The sequence below is a fragment of the Aricia agestis genome, chromosome 1, assembly GCF_905147365.1.
Source record: "Aricia agestis chromosome 1, ilAriAges1.1, whole genome shotgun sequence".
NCBI classification, from domain to species: domain Eukaryota; kingdom Metazoa; phylum Arthropoda; class Insecta; order Lepidoptera; family Lycaenidae; genus Aricia; species Aricia agestis.
Window position 1 is genome coordinate 22405198 of NC_056406.1, and position 22633 is coordinate 22427830.

The 22633-nt window shown below is 35.6% G+C and overlaps 1 protein-coding gene and 1 long non-coding RNA gene across 2 annotated transcripts in view; one reads left to right on the plus strand and one right to left on the minus strand.

Annotated features, from left to right (window-relative positions):
• Positions 1–22633, minus strand: part of LOC121725871 (homeobox protein aristaless-like) — a 76322-nt gene that overhangs the window by 21685 nt on the left and 32004 nt on the right. The gene's annotated exons all lie outside the window — the stretch shown is intronic.
• LOC121725911 lies at positions 920–21917 on the plus strand. The gene is made up of 3 exons (XR_006035461.1): positions 920–1032; positions 6307–6316; positions 21904–21917. It is a non-coding gene; the product is annotated as an uncharacterized LOC121725911 (long non-coding RNA).

Consider the following 22633-nt stretch of genomic DNA (forward strand, 5'->3'; position numbering starts at 1 on the left):
GCCATGTCACAACGTGATGAATGGCTTAAAACGTTTAATTTTGATTCATTAGCTAAAATATACAGAGGTAACAGATAGAAACTACGCTAACATAATTATTAATTATTACAATCGAACAGAAATAACACAATTACTTTATTCATTTCATCACGATGGGTTCTCAATTTAAAACAATGAAACTTTTTTACTATGTTACGAGCGAAATAACATATAATTATATGTGTAGGTGCGGGGTTTACCGCGACCCAACATACATAATTACGAGTTGTTTGTACAATTACATACAGAATTACATACACAATTATCCAGAATTAACTGTAATTTAATTTGCAGAAATGATTTGCTTATTGCCATTGTCTGTATCACATAAAATAAAACAACTAGTCATTTAAAGAAAATTTGTGTAGTTACAGTAACATGTAGTTGTCCTTTGTCTGGCTTTATAACGAACCAAAAGCTAACAATAATTTTCTATTAATATCAAACTTTGAATCTTAAGTTATTACTTAGGTATAAAAATGCGATAGTCTGTTTGTCAGTTACCTTTTCACGTTTTAACTGCGGAACCGTTGTGGATTACTCACTTTGAGTTCCGGAAAAGGAAATATGATATTTCTTATCTCTGAAAATGTACGGTTTTCGAGCGATAGATGATTAACCCTAATCGCCAATTATTGTTAACAATGGGAAAAACCATTTTGTGACGTTCGGTTGAAAATAATTGGAAATTTTGGGTGATTTTGCTGACATAAATATGATAAAATTTTCCTCATCACGTTGTGTCATAGGTCAACATTTAATAATTAAATGGTTAAAAAATATTTTCTCTACATACTGGAAAGCCTACCCAGTCGGACTGATTGCAGGCCATATCACCACTACAAGCATACGTGTGCATATTCCATCTTCTATCAGGGCCTTATTACACCTACTGAGTACACTGGCTAGACAGTGCTCTCGACCAAGTACTCGGCATGTTTATTATGGATGTGCTCGGCTCAGGGCACTGTCTCGCCGCTCTACTCGGTAGGTGTAATCAGACCTGTATCCTATGTGTCCTTTTAGTAGTAATTGAATTTCATAGGTAAAACGTAGTGATTATATTCTCTTTGTTCATAGGTTCCTATACAGCTGTTGCTCTACATGAAATAATAATATTTTTAATCTGAGCTCTATGACTTGCGTACTAATTAAAAAATGCAAAACTGTTTTGTGTTTAACAGCTGCATCAGCACGCTGAAAAGGTTTAAGTCCCAGGAGAGGACATTAGTTAATCTACAAACTGCTTAAATTAAATAATGATTACAACTGAAATGATGTCGAATTCACAAATAACAATTGTTCTTTTGAACCGTTCCGTATACTTTGAGGTTATCCAGTTTTTTTCTCTCTTCATTAAGGGTATTTACTGCTTTAATTGAAGATCGCTATCGCAATTAAAATCGTAATATTTAAAGGTTCATATCCGATTTATCACGATTTCCAAGAAAATTTTCGTTTTGCGCTTGGCATTCTCAACCTTATGTAGAGGGTCCAAACGCGAAAATAGCATAAAAGAACACGTGTGTTAAGGGACAGGCTAATTTTTATATACAGAATGCAATTATAAAAGTAATTACTGTGTGTAATATTTTATCAAATTTCATTATCTTCCGTTTTTTGTGCGTCAATTTAAATTACTATTGAGACTTTGTTTACGTCGCTGTGATGTTTCCAGAGTAATTAACGTTTTAATTCGTTTAAATCTGAACTCAAATAAAAAATAGCAAATCGACGAAATAAATTCGCCATTGTATTTATTTACTGTGTGGTTAAGAACTTAAGACGTGATCAGTGGCACGAGTATTATAATATTACGAACTTTTGCCCGCGGCTTCGCTCGCTTGAAGAAGTATTATTATATACAAACTTTCATTCCCTATTTGAACCCCTTGTTGTTGGAATTTATCAAAATCCTTTCTTAGCGGATGCCTACGTCATAACATCTACCTGCATGCCAAATTTCAGCCCGATCCGTCCAGTGGTTTAGGCTGTGCGTTGATAGATCACTATGTCAATCAGTTAGTCAGTCACCTTTGAGGTTTATATATATCTAAGATAGCCACTTATAGTGAAGGAGCGGGTGCTGAGTGGAGTTAAGTATGCAAAGCATGGGGTCTGTATTCTTTAAATGGGGTAAAACTTAAAAAAGGATACAGATTATGGTTTTTACAAAACCCCTCGTAACACACTGAGGTATAAGTACTACTGGTAACATTAAGAATCACAACCTGCACGTTTTCCTGACTTTAACCCTATTCATAGGATGCGGTCCTCATGTTTTGCATGCTCGTGGCAGTGTAGTGTATGTCACACCTCCCCCCTATAAAAGGTAGGATAAGTTATTATGTTGAGAGAGATCTCTATGATCAGTCGCGACTAAAACATCTTTTAACTAGTCTCCCAAGCCTGCAACATTGTATGGCGACCCAGCCAGGATTGTCTTGTTTAGATCAAAATAAATTTAAACGAAGTATACGACTATATAAAGTCGGGAGTACACATGACAAATAAAAATAGTAACACACTATTTTTAGCTTTAATCTAAGGCTCAACGCCGCTTTCTCAAGCAACATGCTTCTAAACCAAAAATGCTGCCCAGTGCCCGTTAAATATTTCTGACATTTTCACTACAATTTTATCGATCAACCCCACAATTAGCGACATTTTTAATTACAAAATTATTGAATTCGCCGAACACACGGAGATGGTGTTGATAAGGCAAGGGGAACCCTCGCACTTTTTCCTGCAATTACACCTAATAAATTGTGAACTCGATGTGTTGGCTCTGACATCGTAATTGCGGGAATTACTATGTTGTTTATTTGCCCATGTCATAATTGGACTTATGACACTTTGTACTTTCACGACATAAGACGGCTGACTACGGAGAGGAAAATATTATGTAGGCAGTACAGCGACACAATAGACATAAGGACAGCGACGTCGCTTGTAAAAACAAAGAAATATGACGCGATTGCTTATTTAATCAGTTTTGACACTTTGAATAAAATATACACCCCTGAATTTAAATAACTTTTCTAGAACAACAATTTTTCATTTGAACATATTTTAATTTAAATTTTCAAAAGAGTTAAGGCGCCGCACCGTGGGAGTTCAGAATGGAACATTTTTTTTTCAAGTACAAAATATATTAATACTTCAGTAATTATAAAGTAGGTTTAAATATCGAGATTGTATTCATTCTACTAAGCTTCGGAATAAATAATGACAATGTTATATCCTCGCACTTTAATTAAATTAATAATACGATCATAGAAGTATAACAAGGCATGGCAGATATTAATAACGGTCATTAACATATTCCGTTCACCACATAGCGCGTTCTCATAGGATGAATTATGTATGATATAATCAAATTAACGATCTCTGTCATATTATGTATGTTATACTTAATATTTACAACTCTTTTACTCTAAATAGCAGTTAGTTCTACTTCTACTTTTTAAAAAGATCAACATTTTTCACGGAGGAAAGTAGCGAAAAACATGAATAATAAAAATACGAGACGAGACACTAAATTTCATAATTGGAATAAAACATTTAAAATTTAATATATTTTTGATTATTTGGCCGAGCCACAACATTGCGTTGCGGCGCGACGTCGTGTCGCAAAAACATCACACAGAAATGCGATGCGTTGTCGCAACGCAAAAATGTTATCGAATACGATATCAATGTACAGAATATTATGTTATAACAATACATTACGCATCGGCCATGACGCGTTCTGCGTCGTCGTAGATTTTTACGATGCCGCAACGCAGTGGCCTGGCCCAACGTGTGAATAAAGGGGACCCTAGACGGTAATGCAGCATGACATGCGTTACGTTCTGTCATGCACGCATTATCGTTTTTTGCATTGATTGATGCGAATGACATGCAAACTACGTGCTGTACATGCACGCATGATCGTTTCGCGATTGACATGTCATGCAACAATGAATATTGTCGCGTGGATGAATGACATGCTGACGCTTGAGTCTTGACGTTGAGGTTAGCGCTGTAAAGTGGCCCATTCACTTACCTGCATTGCAGAACGCCGGCTTATGCAGGATAGTGAATGGTGTCGCAGGCCTGCATTGATTGTTGTGCTTACCTGAAACAAACAAATTACAAAAGTAAATATACAAATACGTAACATGTATTACATATTATATACTATAATCAAAAACTGAAATCCCAGAACGGGATTTAAAATAATTTAGTATCTATTACAAAATCGAAAAAAGTTTACAAACTACTAGGTATGTTGAATTGACATACACCCATAGATATAAAATATGTAAAAATGTTTGAAATTAGCACAGCGTAGGTTTGGTTACCAAAATAAAGTGCACATATTTTTCTTTCTTTTTGGGATTATAGAAACATATTTTTCAAATAAGTTACATAATGCAAGCAAACATCAATGATCAAAGTCAAAAACATAATATAGGTACTGCTTTGGCACTGCTTTCACAGTGATCCGGGAGAGGGGGGCTAGATTTAACAGGGGTAAGTATTAACAAGTCTATAACTACTAAATTAAATGACAATACGGTAAGACGTTAAATGTTATAAGTTCGGGCGATGTCGGCGAACGATTTGCGACAAGTATGTTGCCCGCCGGTCGCCACGTTCTGAAGTTATGGTATGTCGGTGCAAAAATACAGGTAAACAAACATTGTTAGGTTTCGAATTTTTTGATTCATGCTTTAATTATTTGGTTTTGCGATTGCAGATTTTTATATAATTAATGGTTATTTAGTTGTTAATTACAATTCTGTGTTATTTTATTAAATATAACTATAGTTTTTTTTAAATAATTAGTTATATCCAAAAAGTTCCTCGGGGGCTAGTTTTAATAAAAGGAACGGGGTAAGTATTAACCGTTAATATTTGGTATTACAAGCAAGTTGGAGCTGCCACATCTGCCGAAAGAGGTACGTCTATAACTCTGGCGGCACTCCGGCAACACCAAATCCACCGATGTCCGAATCCGAGGATCACATTAAATTTTTGTTGAAAGTGGAATCCATAGGGGCTGGAAACAGCTCAGGTTGGATGACATAAAAGGAAATTTATGTTATTTGACAGAAGATCTTATTGTTTTTTAACATTTGTATGTCAAAAAATAAATAAATAACCATTTTATTATTATGTTGTTCTTTTACTTCCATGGTTACATGAAATTCTAACAAGTTTACTAGAGTTAATACTTATCCCATCACTGTTAATATTTGCCCCCGAAACGGGGCAAGTTTTAACCGCTGACTTTTAAAAAAAAATTGCGTCTCCCTTTGAATCTAAGTAATTTAGATGAATTTTTAGCTTAGTATATGCAAGTCATATAAATTTCCGTTACTCTGGTATAAAAATAATAACATAAACTTTTCAAATTAAGAAGATAAATGACAATATTCAAAATCTGTTAGAACTAGCCCCCCTCTCCCCTATACAAGAGACATAATATTTTACCACACAGTATTATTATTATTATTTATATAATAAGGGGGGCAAACGAGCTAACGGGTCACCTGATGGAAAGCAACTTCAGTCGCCCATGGACACTCGCAGCATCAGAGAGCTGCAGGTGCGTTGTCGGTCTTTTAAGAGGGAATAGGGTAATAGGGTAGGGAGGTTAGGGAAGGGAAGGGAATAGGGGAGGGTAGGGAAGGGAATAGGGTAGGGGATTGGGCCTCCGGTAAATTCACTCACTCGGTTTTCTGTGAGCCCGTGGTATTTCTCCAGTCGAGCCGGCCCATTCGTGCCGAAGCATGGCTCTCCCACGTCAAAGGTAGCAGCAGAATTGTAAATTAATAGTTTATAATTAGGCTTACTAGATTATTATAATAATAAAAATTTTATTCAAACATAAATACAATACACTGCACACACTAAAGCAAAAAAAAAAGCAAACAATAACCCAAAAGAAAAAATAAAACAAACAACAAACTACAAAAAAAAAAAATATGGCATCATTAGGCAGTGCATAGTAGTAGTAGCAGTTATTATTGTAACAATGTAGTATTTAGTGTTGTGAAGCAATAGAAGCACAATAATTATCATTTACCACTCATACAATCACTTAGTACCTTTAACTTTTTTTTTATTAGGCCTATATATTCAGTACATGTGAAGATTTGGACGGCCTAGTATGAACTATGGCGGTTACTATATTTCTGTTCTATATGAGTTTAAAGATGCAATAAAGTTATAATTAATGATAGCTGTCCGTCTAATTGTACTTGATTTGGGACGTAGAATCCCGCGCGTGGCTGCCCACCGCTAATTAAGTTATCATTTTCTGTACAATTGTAGTTTTATCTCTCTATTAATTAATGTAATTAATGATTGTTCTGGTTTGTCGAGAAAAATACAAATTTCATGGAGTTTTAAACACCACTAGATTACATGTTTTGTGTTTATTTTAGAGTAAGTAAGCTCTACATAGTATGATATTGTAGTTCGTTACACGTACAACATTTTTTTTATTTGACGAATACAGTACTCCTAAATTAATAATGCGCATGGAAATCTTCGCTAATAGTCGTAATCACGAAAGCACCCGAATCTATGAAACGCAAGCCCTTCATTTTGCACCTTGTTCAAAGGAAATAGAAGTAAATATCATATTATAGGCATTATAGCCGGTAGCTGTCCGCTGTCGCTGGTCCGTCAATAAGTGCTATAACTCACTGGGAAGCTATCGCGGCGTTACCATGGTAACGTCCAACCAACGTCAACCTCTACGTGGCTGCAAAGCGCTGTTTTTCTTAAAGTTAAGTTTAGAAAAGCGCTTGCAGCGACGTCTTCCGACGCTCGGGAAATACGACCGTTGCCGGAAATTTAGAAAAATTCCTATGCGTATGCACTTTGAGAGCACTGTAATTTAGTAGAGGTCTGTATTTAAAGTGGCTTTTCGCTCCCTTACAATATGAGAAGTTGAGAATCGCATAATATATTGATGTTATTAAATGCTTTCATTTTTTAATTTTTTAGCAAAATTCGATTAATAAATAAAATGGTCACCCTACACGCTGACAATCGCGTACTTTCGCAACCGTATACTAGCGGCCCATGCGGCATACGGCCCCATGCGGGCGGCGGAGATCGTCCAGCGCACCTTGGAACATGTAATTATGTAAGCTTGCAGCTTTGTGTGTAGGGTTCCCATGGGGTGACGAAAACAGTGGACTACAGAAGATGGTCCAAGTTTTTAAAAATTAGGAACTAACTAAAATATTATATTTTATGAAACCTTAATTTTTATAAAACGACGCAGAAGAAAAAAGAAAAAGGTAGAGCCTTCAACATTCCTTAGATTCTGCAGTATACACTTATATTTATAAAATTTCTGGATTGAATACGTTTTATTTTTATAATTTCAGTCATTTAATTTTAGGAGTTATACTCTATTACTGGCAGTTTTCTCTCCCTCCTTACCAATTTTCAGCGCAGTCACGTGTTACAAATTTTATTGTTTTACCCATACCAAGTAAAGTGCGAAACGCTAAAAATACGTTTTTACCTCATCCCACAAAAGAGTACAGCAATTAGCCAAAATTTTTTTGGATCAACGAAGTCCTATTTTCTCAAAAACCATGGTAACCGACAATGTTTGCAAACGTTATGCAGCGGCTCATTGACGCATTAAGTTCGTAATTAGCCTGTCTGGGGTCGACCGGAATCGATACGGGCACTTGTTAGCCTCGCGCGGCCCGCCACGGGAATATCGACTCTATAACACTCTCATTAGGTCGCTATTAAATTAAGTCGTGTTTACACTATTACCATAATGATTGCTATCATGCGGACATCACCTTTACAATGCTCTACTAATTTAGGCCTATACATCGGCTACGTGGGCTTCAGAATAATTAAGTTGTTTTAAATATAATAAAATCGGCCAAGTGCGAGTCGGACTCGCACACGAAGGGTACCGCACCGATATAAAGCGAAACTAGACAAGAAAATGTATTTTTTTGTATCGGAACTTTTTATTATATTTATATTTAAGGGGGGCCTTAAATATAAATATAATAAAATATTTTGATTTAATTATTTCTTAACTAATAAAGTACAAATATAATTAAGGATTTTGTGAACATTTTAAATGCCTACCTGTTGCCGTTGCCAAAAAATAAAGTTTGTTGTATGGGAGCCCTTAAAAATATATTTTTTTGTTTTTAGTATTTTTTGTTATAGCGGCAACAGAAATACACAATCTATGAAAATTTTATAAGGCCAGCTATAGCGGTTCTTGAGATACAGCCTGGAGACAGATAGGCAGACGGACAGACATCGTAGTTTCAGTAATAGGGTCCCGTTTTTACCCTTTGGGTACGGAACCCTAAAAACGACTAAATAATAGAAAATTATAATGCAATGGAAATGAAAAGTTTTTTCGACGTTTCTGTCAATATTCTGATATTGTGACGTGTGCTTTATTGTACAGTATTTCCAAATTAATAATGCGCATGGAAACTTCGCTAATTGTCGTAATCACGGAAACACCCGAATCTAAGAAACTTGCATTTTGCACCTTGTTCAAAGGAAATATAAATAAATATATAGCCGGTCCGTCAATAAGTGCTATAACTCATCGGGAAGCCATCGCGGCGTTACCATGGTAACGTCCAAGCAACGTCAGGCGCTTCTACGTCGCTGCAAAGCGCTGTTTTTCTTAAAGTTAAGTTTAGAACAGCGCTTGCAGCGACGTCTTCCGACGCTCGGGAAATACGACCTTTGCCGGAAAATTACGAAAATTTCTATGCACATTATCACTTTGGGAGCACTGTATGTGCTAGTATCGCCCTTTGCTCCGAACTTTGCGTAATATTCCCTATTATAAAATCTTTAATTTTAATCTGCTGATTACTCTTTTAAGAGTTTTAGAACAAAAAATATAAAGCTTCCCCTTACTAATAAATATATAAATACTGTGTAAAGTTGAGCCGAGAGCATTCGCGTGTAATGCTAATGTAACGTTACAGAGTCGAGCATTACATCAGTGAGGGAGGAGAATCGAGCATTACCTTGTAATGATACAATGTGTAATATCTTGATACAACTTGTAACATAAATGCTACGTGCCATAATGAAGTCAACTTGCTATGTAATGCTCAAAGTCGCATCTATGATGTTACATTACACGCGAATGCTCGTCAGTCAGGGAGGTAGTATTGTAATGTAATGCTCAAAGTCGAACCTACAATGTTACATTACACTCAAATGCTCCCGGTGCCGGTGAGGGAGCACCTTTACCTTATAATATATATTAATAAAATATTCCTAGTTATCTAAGTTCATCCTTATCTAATTTATTAGACAAATCATATAACTACAATGTGTACACAGCGGCACTGTGCGTCTTTTAATTTTTAGGGGCCTACGCCCTACATTGTAAATGACTCGTAGAAAAGACTTAAACGCGTTTTCTTAGAATGTACTCATAATTTCCTACAAATATAATTTAATTAGCAAGCAGCTTATAAATTGTACGATGAATAAGCAGGTTTCTAATTCTAAGTAATCGAATGATTTATGCGGGAGCTTATAATTGTAATTAATCTTATAAGTGGCTGCACCGGTCGATATCTAGGAGTTATCTAATTCCGCATACAACTATCGGATTATATCTATTAGTTTACCAACATGTGTCATACATGTTACACATAGCTATAGATATAGAGAGATCTTAAATCTACTTATACTAAAAAATAATCTATCTATATATACAGGGTGTAACAAAAACAAGTGATAATACTTTAGGGTGTGTACGTGTTCCTTGTAGAGAGTTCACTGTGAAAGTAGCAGCGCTGAAAGACCAAAATTTTTTTTCACTTTTGTATGGGGAAACTCGTGACGCTCGGGCCCTTGCCCATACAAAAGTGAAAAAAAATGTTCATCTTTCAGAGCTGCTACTTTCACAGTGAACTCTCTACAAGGAACATGTACACACCCTAAAGTATTATCACTAGTTTTTGTTACACACTGTATATAAAAATGGATTTTCAATTGTGTTAGTAACTAAACTCGAAAACGGCTGAAAGGATTGGGCTAATTGTAGCCTCAAAATATTCGTAGAAGTCCAGGGAAGGTTTTAAAGTGACACGAAGTTCACCGGGACAGCTAGTCTTATATATAAAAATGGATTTCCAAATGTGTTAGTCGCGCTAAAACTCGAAAACGGCTGAACGGATTGGGCTGAATTTAGTCTTAAAATATTCGTAGAAGTCCAGGGAAGGTTTTAAAGTGACACGAAGTTCACCGGGACAGCTAGTATAATATAAAAATGGATTTTCAATCGTGTCAGTAACGCTATAACTCGATAACGGTTGGACCGATTTGGCTAATTTTAGTCTTAAAATGATCGTGGAAGTCCAGGGAAGGTTTATGATTTTGGTTACCTCTCCACGCCCGAACTGCTGAAATGATTTTGATGAAATTTGGTATGCTAATACTTTGAGTCTTGTGAAAGGACATAGGATAATTTTTATCCCGGAAAAATGTACGGTTCCCACGCAACAAACCAATTTTGGCGCTACGGAGTTGCGGGCGTAATCTAGTAGTTTTATACAGGGTGTAACAAAAATAAGTGATAATACTTTAGGGTGTGTACGTGTTCCTTGTAGAGAGTTCACTGACGAAAGACGAAATTTTTTTTTCACTTTTGTATGGGCAAGGGCCTGAGCGTCACGAGTTTCCCCATACAAAAGTAAAAAAAATATTGGTCTTTCAGCGCTGCTACTTTCACAGTGAACTCTCTACAAGGAACACGTACACACCCTAAAGTATTATCACTTATTTTTGTTACACCCTGTATAGCTTATCACAGATATGGATCTTGTGGCACTTACGGCCGTTCCCAATATTTGATCTATCTCTGGTTTTGTCCTACTAGAGATAGGAATAACTCACATTAGAGACATATATTTTATGTCAATTGTGAGCTATTCCTATCTCTAGTAGGGCAAAACAAGAGATAGATCAAATATTGGGAACGGCCGTTAGATGGCAGTACCTACTACCTACCATTACAGATGAAAAGCAGCTGTCACTAGCTTTAATTGCTATCCGAAATTGTTTGGGGAGGATGTACTTTAGGCTTTAGCTTAAAATATACGCATTGTTACATAACATTAGCGAATCCAACCCACTACTACTTTCACAAACAATTAACCACTGAGCCACCTGATCTCGGTCAATCTGCAAAACTAAGTTTGAAGCTTTCGCAGGAAGTAAGCAGATAGTAATTAGAGATAAGCGTGTTGCCGCGACTCCGTTCAGTGTGATACAGGGCCGGATTTTGAGGCAATATTCATATTATAGTTTATACGTGGGAGAGCCATGCTTCGGCACGAATGGGCCGGCTCGACCGGATAAATACCACGTTCTCACAGAAAACCGGCGTGAAACAGCGCTTGCGCTGTGTTTCGCCGAGTGAGTGAGTTTACCGGAGGCCCAATCCCCTAACCCCTACCCTATTCCCTTCCCTACCCTCAACTATTCCCTTCCCTTCCCTTCCCTACCCTCCTCTATTAACCTATTCCCTCTTAAAAGGCCGGCAACGCACTTGCAGCTCTTCTGATGCTGCGAGTGTCCATGGGCGACGGAAGTTGCTTTCCATCAGGTGACCCGTTTGCTCGTTTGTCCCCTTATTTCATTAAAAAAATATACAAGATGACCCGGTCAACTTTGTATCACTTTCATAAAAATATAAACCTTCTATAGACTTCTACGAATACTTCAAGACTAAAATTAGCAAAATCGGATATTTCGTTCTCCAGTTCTTGTGGGACTAACCATAATGAAAATATTTATTTATTTATTTATACAGATGATTATGTAAATATTTTACTTAAGTTAAGTGTTCGTCGCGCGGCAGAAAAAGAGGACGATATTACTTCCTTTACGCGGCGATGTTTATGTATACCTGTCATACGAATTTCTGACCAGATCACGTGTTTAACATTTTTACTAATCGCAAAAAATACACAACGCCTAAGCATCTTTTACTTCAACAAAGAAAGTTAGAATTCGTGCCAGCTTGTCATGTCTGTACTTCCATGTTCATTAGCCGCAGTATCGCGAGTATTAATGTATTGTATGATACATAATAATAATTAATGCTGTCGTTTGTACAGGGGCGTAGCTACCGCCGTATATGCCGAATCAATTTTACGAGGCCCCCGGGCCAACGTGTGTAAGCAAGACTTAATAAAAAATAAAAACTTTCCATTTCTTTAAAGTAAAAAAAAGCAACTTTAGCTTTACCACAGAATACATTATTAGATTTATTATTAGTACACTGTACAACCTTTACCAAACAATTTTTATCTTACGTTTCTGCGTTTGTAGGTACTCGATGTAGTACACTATGCTATTATATAGATAATATAAGTTAATATCCGCATAATCATGTTATTAATATCTCATCTTATATCTTTAAACGAGCAATTCTTGTATACATATACATATAATTGGAATCTCGGAATCGGCTCCAACGATTTTCATGAAATTTAGTATATAGGGGGTTGCGTTAGGTATAAAGGCGGAAATTAGCTAATATTTGTTTGTGAACTTATGCAAAAACTACGGAACGGATTTTGATCTTTGGCATAATGTAGCAGCTGTCTCTGGACATTTAATCTTCTGTTTTTTAAAAAAAAGTACAGTTTTTACTCGGTCACAGAAATCGTAGAAATTTGGCCTAAATCTACCTGTCTTTTTAAAATACACACGAAATACGACTCCTCCTTTATACTTATATAATATAATCCCCCAAGTAAAAGAGACAAAAAGAGGCAGGTCAATGACCGAATTGAGTCCTAAAATAAACTTCGGAAGTGTTGATTATCACCTATTGCCTAAGTAGCCAAGTAACTTAACATTGACATGAAAAGGTGTGACATGTCAAATAAGGTATTAAAGGGCTTTAAAATCCGGCCTCATATTATGATTGTCAATATTTGTGACAGATAGCAACTTGATTCTTTTTTGCATGATAATAAAGGCTAATGATATTAAGCTTAGTAGGCTTAGCAGAAACAGTCGATAGCAGCTACGTATTCGAATCGTTATCTTGAGAAAATTGCATGAGAGCTGTATTTTATACAACATAGAACAACGAATCTGAGCTTGAGAGGTATCTTCAGATTTGCATCTTATGTTACGTTGGCCTAGTATAATGAACAAATGATTACGAATGCCCATTTTATGAATAAGTATCGGCTCTGAATCTTAATCTGAAATCCTCATAAACTCTGAATTCTGAAAAAATCGTCTAAATTGCAGTTGACTATGAATTTCATAAAAGTTATGACAGCGTCTGTAAAAATTCCTAACGTTACGAACACGCTGCAATAACACCTTGAGGACAACGTAGAACAATATTATAATGCAATATTATCGATATAATATAATATTATATCAGTGAGCCCGCGTTTTGGTGGTCCTTCGAGCCGCTCGGCCTAACGTCAGTGATGCGTCGGATAAGTGCAGGCCTGTGTTTTGCCACACCGCGACTGTACCTGGCACTGACAAGTCAGCTGATAAGGTACTAATTGCGGTACAGTCGCGGAAAAAATCGAATGGAATACACGATGATTCTTTACGCCCATTTGAGATTTAAAAAAATACAAATTCTTTTTTTTTAATTTTGAAAGTTACGAATTCAAAAAAATAAATTTTTAAATTCTAATGTAGTTTTGAGACTTTGCAAAATGATAATAATCACTCCTGAATTTGAACAACTTGAACAACTACTTCAAAATATCAGTTGTTTCATATTTTATTATTAAGTGCCAAGTGCCAAGTCCACCCTATATATTTATTTTATCAAAAGTTCTTTAAACCCGCCTCGGTTCAAATTACATTACTTTCTAGATTTAAAAACTGCAAACAAAATGTTTTCAAAGGCATCTCAGTAGTCATAGTAAAGCAATAAACTTGTGAGATACTGTAAAATATGTTATACTGTGGTCACAGAACTACCGTTGTATTGTAATATCCGACTTTATTACACAGTGTTAAAGATTAAATTCTTATGCTTGTTGACTAAGTTACTGTTGATTATGCTACTATAAACTTTATTATAAGATGTTAAGGTTTAAATTCCTATGAATTTCAGCTGAGTTACTGTTGACAGGAGCTGTCAGTTAGGGAGGTGTTGTGGTAAGTTTGGTCTTAAGCCTTATTACACCGATAAGCTGATCTCAAGTTGATCGATAGTTTTGTTTTGTTTATATGATTAGGGTCAATACACATTGCAATGTGATGAGGCGTAGCGATGTTTTTTTATAGGACAAAATTGGAACAGGCAGCGTTATATTACGGTCTACGGGTGGCAAGTCAAAAATGTATCTCATCGAAACGCCACGGCAAGTCAAAAATGTATCTCATCGAAACGCCACGGCAAGTCAAAAATGTATCTCATCGAAACGCCATGGTGACTGATCCTAAGACGTTTCGATAAAATTAAACACTTTATCAAAATGGTACTTGCCACATCCCTCATCATCCAATATCCGAATTCCGATGTAAAATTTCAACCTGAATTTAAATATAAAAGATTACCTTGTGTAATTCAATATTTCAGTCGTGGTATTTAACAAATCTTTATACTACGGTTTTTCCTATAATATGTTTAGTGGTGTAACAAACTTGTCTATATTTGGTTATTAAATATAACAGCTAGCAACTAACTATACAATATTTATATTTACCTTATATATATTTGATAATTGCATAATATAATAATATGTAAAATTAGCAACATAATATCCATAGTACATGTGGTTTAACATTCCAACAAAATTTACCTGTTATTGTTGAAATCCTAATGTCATTATTAGCAATTTTCAATACTTATTTAATTAATTGTTATTTACCTGTTTATTGCCATTATTATAATCCATATTCCATATTATTTGCAAGAATATAGTGACTGTCAACTTTTCACGCTGTAGCGATTTGGATAAAATTTGGTAAGTATGGACTTTTAGTCCCGGAAAAGGGCGTAAGATTTTATCGCAAAAATTGTTCCTCTGTGACATACGATTTGCCATAAACGTCTAATTGCTCCAAATACTTTCACAATACTTTTCCAGGAAAAGCATACCTGCAACCGTAGCATGGCTACAGTAGAAATACGAAAGTATGGACAAACAGCGGAGATAAACTGAAGGTGCCGTTCCAATCTTTACCGCGGCTAGCTGCGATCGACAAAGAATCAAATATAAAGCCACTTTATGACACTAAAAATTCAAATAAAACCCTTAATGACGTAGACTATTGTCTATGTCATAAAGTGGCATTTTAATTGAATTTTTGTCGATCACGGCTAGCCGCGGCCCATGGTAAAGATCGGAACGGCACCTTCAGTTTATCTCCGCTGTTTGTCTATGCTTTCGTATTTCTACTCTAGCCATGCTACGGGTGCTGGTAAAGACATTCGCTATGTCAATATTTTTATTGGGAACAATATTTACAGCGATTATTCATACTAATATTATAAATACGAAAGTTGCTTTGAACAGATTATGCTGAAATTTAGTGTAGAGTTTTTAATACCGGAACAATGTACGGTTCCCGAGAGATGAACATAGCGCAATAGAGTTGCGGGCATCATCTAGTAAAATATAAAGCAGGCTCTTTTACTATCGAAAACAATGAATTAAGGTGACGCCTTGATAATTTGGCTGCAGCGATATCGATTTTTCTCAACAATGACTAATTAAGCTAAGAAATTAAAGTTCATTGTCAGTATTCATCATGTCTTTATAACACAGAATAATGTTAAAAATCAAAAAGACCTCTATAAAAACAGGGATTCTAATTTTGCCAACAGAGGAGAGTGATTTAAGCTTCCAAAATGTGTACATAGACTAGTTTAAACATACACTATAATTTTCCCATAGCTTATATGAAATATATTTATGGTTTTTAAATTACGACAAAAACCATTTTGTCGCTTACGCCCTTTCCATTTCTTGCTGTTTTATTTCTTGTCTTAGAAAAAAAAATTAGAAAAATAAGCGATCTAAAACATAATATCCAAAACGATTTTTTACTTTAACGCGGCGTCACCTTAAACATCAAATTTCACTTTAATAGCGTGCAAATCACTAAAAGTGCAACCTTAGTATTCCGGTAATTTCAAAACTCAAAAACTCGTGACGTGATGGAGGCTTAATTAATAATGATTGCATTATGACACAATAATGACAACATCTGCTAAATGTGTTGGAAGAGGCTTTTTGTGACGTTCGTGCGAAGGAAGAATTAGCAATCGATAAAAATCAAAATAATTTAGCATTTAGCAGTGCACACAAAAAGTTACCGGTCACAAGTACAGGAAACTTCAAGTGGTTAATTTTATGTGGTGCACTGCTTATTAACTTTTTTATAACCCCTTTTACTGATAATATGTTAACAAAACTTGCCCAAACTATATAAAACTTTAGGTTTATTATAACAGACTTTGCTCCTTCCCTTTTTTTCTAATGTTGTCCCAATTTCGGAGTCTTTTGAACTATAAACTTGTATAATTAAGTCAGTAGTCACAATTCCAACGTTGAAAAATTTAGCTCTAAATTGATTGTATCGGGGGAAATGATACTCGTAGTGTGTGTTCTCTATGCTTTTCTTACTCTGAGGTACGAGCTAACAATACTTAAAGTTTCTTGAAAAAATCTCCTCGCAATTACGTCAATCAAATATGATAGCGCAGAAATTGCGCGCTTCCGTAGCAACGTTCACGTGGCAGCAGCTTAAAGCGCATCACAGACGGTGAAGATAATATAAATATATTATATTATCTTAGAGCATATTTTAGAATATCGTTCACCATAGAAATCCTATGAACCATCACACACGGCGAAGTTAATTTATATTTCGTATCTTAAGATACCGAGCGATATGGAAATATATATTTCGTATCTCAATATGTTATCGATTGCTGATATGATAGAAGAAGATGCGAAATATATATTCATCTTTATAAATAGAGGGTGTTTTTGTGTCGGGCAGCGGGCTCATCGGTGATTGATGATAGGACGCACTAGTGGATGCAGTGTTGCCAGTGCTGTATAGACAGTATAGTGTATATTCGAAAGTTACATAATCTCATTTGAGGGAAAAAGGAACATTTCGGATAGTCTATATATATATATATATATATATATATATATATATATATATATATATATATATATATATAATGACGACATATATATGTCGCAGCCGACTGGTTTAAATAGCCGTTCAATCAAACAGCTAGCCCTTTGACTGAACAACGTCATTCAATCACACGGCTTTATGTCGTTTAGTCGACTTGTTGACTACAACGTTCACTACTAGACGACGACTAGACTAGACGACGTTTAGCCAACTGGTTTAATGGCAAATTAACTAGGGTGACCACTAGTTCTAACCTACAACCTACTTTTGGACTTTCTGGATTGTGTTTGTTTTTGTTTTGGCGGGGGGCTGCGCCCCCTGGGCCCCCCTTTCGGGGGCTGAGAACTAACTAATTTTGAACATATTTAGCACATACAATAATTATAGCTGATTTATTATTTATGGAATTGCAATAAATACCTTGGTGATGTATTTATTTCACTATCCCGTAATTTCTCCTCGAATTTTGTTGAAATTTAGATTCACTCGTATGTGCCTCCATAATTTTTGTCTCTTTAATAACACTTGTAACTTTTATTAACTACTGTCTTTCCGAAAAACAACCACAAACACCAACAAACACCTGCTAGTCGACGCCATATTGTAAATAAAACGCACCTAGCGCCGCAGCGGTGCGCGCTGATCTACTTCAATTAGACGGCGGCTTTTGAATCAGCTGTAGTGTTGAACGTTTTGAGTGAATAATATATTCAATCTAAAAGCTAGACGTGTGATTGAATGGCTTTGTTCAGTCAAAACGGCTATTTAAACCAGTCGGCTGCGACATATATAAAACTCAAAGGTGACTGACTGACTGATTGACATTATAGTGATCTATCAACGCACAGCCCAAACCACTGAACGGATCGGGCTAAAATTTGGCATGCAGGTAGATGTTATGACGAAAGCATCCGCTAAGAAAGGATTTTGATAAATTTCAACCCCAAAGGGTTAAAATAGGGGATGAAAGTTTGTATATAATAATACTTCTTAACGCGAGCGAAGCCGCGGGCAAAAGCTCGTTTTAAATAAAATTGACTTATGGCTAGCTTAAAAAGCTCATGAATCGAAATGAATGTTTCTCTTGAATTTCTAAAATACTCCTGAAACTTCTTCGTTGACAGATCTTGATAAAGGTTAAATTCGCCGCAGGTTTTTCTCTTTTTTATCTGAGGCTCTATCCAAATGTTTCTCCTTTTGGAATGTACTACTGCAATCTGCATTTCACATTCTATATCAGAATATTGTCTGAGGAGCTGAAAGTAAGGCAGTATCACTCATAGTCCATCACCCTGTATGTAGAACTCTAACAAGGAATACGTATGGCACCAACGCAGACTCGTAAGGAAATGAACAGATTTTTAATAATATCGTATCTTAGCCGTGTGTGATAGTTTAAGATACTATAATATTTTATATTTGGGCATCTTCACCGTCTGTGATGCGCTTAAACGGGCCCCTAGACAATTAATTTTATTGCGCAATATCAATTGTGAAATATTATTCACTGTCTAGGGTTGGTATTGAACGCGCCCGCCTTTCAATCTTATTGTCAATGTTGTTCAATAAATATTGTAGGTCTAGGGGCCCGCTATGGCCATCTTAAACATTGAAAATAGAACAATTGTCTTCAGTTCTGATACTCATGTCTCATAGCACCTATCGGAGGAATTGATTGGACATTGATTTTACATAATCTGACCAAATAAGATAGGTGCGTCAACTGGCTTTGAATCTATTTCCCTAACGGTACATTGTAGTGTCAATACTACTACTGTTAATATGTTTCGGTCTATAAATGTATTGTATTTATGTACTTTTACTTTTTGTTGGTGTCTACTTTGCAACGTTATGACGTTGCAAAGTAGACAGTGGCAAAAAGTGAGAAGTATAATATAATAATGCCGCGGCCGCACATGTGTAGTGCTTTATGCTTAAAACGATACCATTGCGCAATCTGCGTGTATCGTCCAATGGTATCGTCTCATAGCACTAAGCTTCGTATGATAGACGCATGTGCGGCCACGGCATAAGAATAATTTTTCATAACTTATAAGGAATAATTAATTGAATATTATTACTTACAATGTATGTGTAATGTTAGTTATTTATAGACATCGGATTATATGCACGAGAAAATGGCCGAAATATGCACAAAATATGCACAATCAAAAGTCACTTATTATAAAAATGTATTATTTTTGGAAGAGTTTTCCGGTGTATATAATAAATGCACTAATTTTCATTCCAGGACTTTTTCTTCTTTCCTTACTTACAATCTTAGTGCCCTTGGAAGTTAATTACCGACTTTATTCAATTTTTTTTCAAATGCGGCCAACTACAAAGAAACATTTTGTTTCTAGAAAGATATTGTACTTCGGGTGTATTGCGTAAACAAGGGTGGGCTACATATTTGAAGGATTTTGATCTATCATACCTCTGTTTCGTGTCCTCGGTGTGTATTATGATAGCTAGTTTGGCAATCAACGAAAAAAATGCCAAAATATGCACTATCGCCTAAAAAGCCCCATTATATATATTAAACTGTTAGTTATTCATTTCATCCCCGTACGTCTTCAAATGTGAATGAGTTTTAAGATGGATGGATGTTTGTTAATCGCGTAGGAACTACTAAACGAATTTTATTTGAATGTATCTAATGGGTATTGGGTAGCTAATAAGTATAATACTAAAATAGTAGAGTGTACCCTGCGAATGCAAGCAAACCCATGGGCAAAGCTTAGCAGATAGACAATAGTATATTCTGAACACATAAAACATGATATCGGAGCATCATATTAATATATCATGTTTATTGACAGGGAATGTACACACATACACCACATCGCGTGACGAACTGCAGTTAGAGCAGCAATACGCAAAAGCGATTGCAGAACATGGACACGTAGGGAAACTGCAATCGATAATTTTGAGGGCAAAGTTAGAAAAATGTATGGGACTTAGGTTCAGTTCACATTGCAACGTCGCGAGACGTCTGGGTTCATTGTGAACTGACCCTTACGCGTCGCTAATAGGGTCAATTCAGACTGCAACGCGACGCGTAGATGCATTTCTAAATTAATATGGATATTTTGTCAGACTTCGATTGCGTGAGACGTCATGCAAGAATGTCAAAACCAAACAAATTTAGAAACGCATCTACGAGTCGCGTTGCGGTCTGAATTGACCCTAAGTCACATGGCACATGCGATGCCGTATATGAAATCCCATTCATTTAGATTTCTAACTTTGCTAAGGAAAACATCGAATTCAAGTTGACTAAGTACCCAGTTTTGTTTAAAATGATGTTTTTATACGATAGGTGCCGAGATAATACCCGCGGCTGCGTGGTGAAGCCTGTATGTACCCCAATACAACTGCAATCCGAATTCTATCAAATGACGTTATACGACAGACAGACAAACAGATAAACTACTGGTCTGATTTGAAAAAATCTTTCAGCCTTTCAACTTCCTCGATAAATAGCCCATTTATCGAGGAAGTCTATAGGATATATTTTATGATGCTAAGATTAATAGGAGCGAAGAAATAGAGGAAAATGTGGAAAAAACGGGGGAAATTATTTGAAAGGGCTTATGTCACGAACTACTGGAGCAATTTTTCTGTTATTTGGCACAGATAACTGATATGAAGTTGACCACGTGAAGAATCATAGGTTATTTTTTGTGGACTAATTTGTCTGTGAAATATCTAATTCACGCGGGTGAAGCCGCGCGGAATGTCTAGTAATAAATAATCCTTTCGATCTCTGTTAGCTACCACTTTCGAAAAATTCCCGAAGAAATTTGTCCTTATCAAAAGAAGCTACTCACAAAATATGAAAAAAATGTTCTAGGGAACGTCCCGGACTATTAGTGTCTTTTAACATAATTATACTTAAACAGTATTCTAGTCGATTTCCAAAGGAGGACATTCTACGTTCGGCTGAATATATTTTTGAAGCAAATAGTAATAAATAATGTTATTATGAAAATACATATAACGGAATAGTTAAATAAAATACAATAGAAGAAGCTAATGGAACCTATTACGAATACACTTAATAAAAAGAGGCAGTTTATTAGTTTATTATGTTTTCGTGCTATTAAAAAATAGTTCAGTTAATTATATAAATCAATGCTAATTAACATAGCACTCATAGCACCATACAATGTAACCAGGTCATAAGAATTGCCACAGTATACATATTATACAGTAGTACACCCGTGTCCTTGAAATGCACTCAAAATAGATACAATCTTTCGCACGTGCTACGTCATGCTGCCTGATTATTTTGTTTGCTTTCTAAAGAAAAACGGAAATAAAAATGTTTAATTACATTTTTTAATAAGTTAGTTAGAAATTAGCAGTTTCTCAAAAAAAAGAGAACAAAGGCTTACCACCGAATTGGGAACTAACCCGGCGATAAGAACCGGTCTAGGTTAATTAGCTTGTACGCGGAGCCCATGACTATTTAGCAATATTTCTAACTGCCAGACTCAGAGTGGAACATTAATTGATTAAATGAATTAATTCAAAATTTTGACTTAAGCCCCATACATTATCTGTCAAACTCTTCATTAAATAATTGAAGGTTAATCATAATTAAATGTCTCTGAGTACGGCGGTAAGCTACCTAATGATATGCGTACGCCCACTTAGAGTGACGATTACAAGATGATCATACTGTATATAATTTATATTGTGTTATTACTTAGTAGTATTCCATGTAATTAATCTCTGCTATGACCATCTTGAGTATTTTATATATGTATTTTATGTAATTGCACTTCCTTGACTACAATAATGTATAAAATACATTAACAATTATCGTTAACAAAGTATTTCAAATGCAATCAACACAGTATAACATAGATATTTTAGAATTTACTAGATTAAACTAGAATTCATTAAATATACAGGTTGCAATTAAACCTTCCGGCCAAATTTAGATGCATTGATCCTTGTTAAAAAATACACGAATTTTTTTCTTTCACAAAAATGTTGAGAAATAGCTTCTGAAAGTTTTCCTCAAAAACACCACAATTAATGGACACTGCGCGTCGCCGGTGCGTGCCGTTTTTGTTTTGTTCGACGTTTGACTACGTTACTGTCACTATCTGATATATTATGACGTGTGCAACTGTCAAATTATTTACTGTATGTGCTTGTAGTGCCCTCTGCCCCTTTGTTTGCGTAATTTTTAATTTTATAAAATGAGTGATACAATAAACCTCAGAAATACCCGTTATTTTTAGATTTTTTTGACACGAGTTTATCTATTCAACAGCGTTGCTGCCGCCAGCCAATCAAAATCTCAAGTGAACAAACTCCTCAAAAATCCTAGAAATCGGGTAATAGTCGCGTTGTTAAAGGAACGTATTACATATTTCTGTGTTCTATGGTG